This window comes from Apis dorsata, unplaced genomic scaffold, assembly GCF_000469605.1.
Source record: "Apis dorsata unplaced genomic scaffold, Apis dorsata 1.3 scaffold_68, whole genome shotgun sequence".
Classification (NCBI taxonomy): Eukaryota; Metazoa; Arthropoda; class Insecta; order Hymenoptera; family Apidae; genus Apis; species Apis dorsata.
In genome coordinates this window covers 14,447-16,425 of record NW_006263366.1, presented here as the reverse complement: position 1 = coordinate 16,425, position 1,979 = coordinate 14,447, and the positions used below count along the sequence as shown (strand labels likewise).

Sequence of the window (1,979 nt, the reverse complement as noted above, 5' to 3'; positions counted from 1 at the left end):
GAGTGGCAGCCTCGATAATAAAACGTAACGGCGGCTTTAGTAGTCTGGACGTGATCGAGGGAAGCCGTCGTCGGCCTTTATGGAGAGCCGTCTGCGAGTTTTTTTCCGTGTCATCTGCGGTGATGTATTTCGACCAAGTTAGTGTAAAACGTCAATGTATCGTGACGATGGAGGATTCGATGGTGGGTCGTGTAAGTTTGTCGAGATCGTGGAAAAACCGAGGAATATCGATCCTCCCCCCTCCCCTGTCCTCTTCGTATTCTCCTCCAATTGTTTCGATGTGTTCTTTACATGATCTCGCCACGTGACTCGAAACTTACACGTGACTATATATTATATATATATATATATATATAAATTTAATATTTCGTTTTATTCGATTTTCTTTTTTGTTCGGCTTTACTTTATCTTTGTCGCTGATCACATATTGAAAAACCGATCAAACTTATTGCGTTATTTACGAGACGCCCGATTCAATCTTTTCGAAAGGTCGCGTCAGATCCCGTCTGACTTGTTTTATTCTCGTTCTTCGTGAACCTTTTTCCTCGAGAAAAATAATCAAGCAGCTTTCTCCATTGGTGGACGTGAGATATCTGGCTAAAAAACGAAGCGTAGAAAAAAGAAGAAACCATACCCCTTTGTCGTTAAGCCTTGGAACCGGAGAAATGATCCGAGAGGATAATTCAGAAACAAGCTCCAACTACCGACCACCGTTTCCAACAACCAGTTCCAGTCTGGATAAGGCGCCGTCATCCGATCCACCACTACTACCACCCTTAAGCACCCTCTAATACCGTCGTCTCTTTCAAAATGACCGTTTCGTTATATGACAACGGTTTCCTCTCTTCAGTGCGTAAAATCAATTTTTCGCCATTCGGGGGAGACGATTTCCTCTTGTTTGCCCTTTCTTTCAACGTAATTTTCATTCGTATTCGCTCTAAGAAAATTTCTCGAACAGAAGTTTTACAACTTCTAACCCCAGTAGATATAACCAGTATGAAATAAAATTACGAATGGACTCGTGTCGTTAAATCGGATACTTTGAATATATAATTCGTACAAGTTAACAATTACCTTAATTCAATGGAATTCGAGTTCGAAATAACTCGATAGTTATAACAAATAGTTGGTCGAGGCGATCGTTGTGCAGGTATGCTTTTTTTGAGAAGCAAAGGATAGCAGACATTTAGAATCTGGAGAAATTCGTGATATCGAGAAAGATAAAAGATTTTGGGGAAGGAGGGAAAGATAGAAACGAGATAGTTCGAATTCACCGACGACCATTTTGTCGGTAATTTCATTCAGTTTCTTTCTCTATCCGAGATTGTACTCTCCCTTTCGACGAATCTCTCCGAATTAATGGCAGACATTAAACCGAATTGGCGAACCACGGGATACGATCTTGTTTCTCCACCCCATCTTTTCTGCAAGTAAATATTACGTATTGTTCGAATAAAGATGTCCGTTAACGAGAGGGAGAACATCTCACGGAAGAGGGGATAAAATCTCTCATAAACTCTGTTTCTTCTTGTTTCTTGCACTCACTTTTCTCGCTTCAACCCCCTTTGAACAACTCACCGCCATCGATTATTCTTCGTTCTTCGTTCTCTCGAGGAGGCGAGCCGCGCGTTACACGCGTTCCGTAATTTAACCTATTATTTTTTGATATATATCAAGAGGGAGCATAGGTTGCAAGGACTTTCATATTTCAACGTGCGCGATAACTTTCTTTCGAAAGATCGATCGCAGCCGGCTCGGCGGCCACTCAAATCAAGAGTGAAATTATTGGGGAGGGGAACGAATTTTTGATACGCAGCCGCCTCAAAGGCAACTTTAATCTTCCTGCAAGGAGACCAGATGAGAAAACGCCGCTCCTCCCACTGTGTAACTGGGAAACCCGTTCAACAACGATACATTATTAATTTCACCCTCTTCCTTCCTTCTCGAATAATTCTCGAATAACCACCACATTTTAATCT

General features: G+C 41.7%; 1 protein-coding gene across 1 annotated transcript in view; it reads left to right on the top strand.

Annotated features, from left to right (window-relative positions):
* The window catches only part of LOC102675717, a 13,443-nt gene that overhangs the window by 10,300 nt on the left and 1,164 nt on the right, over positions 1-1,979 (top strand). The gene's annotated exons all lie outside the window — the stretch shown is intronic.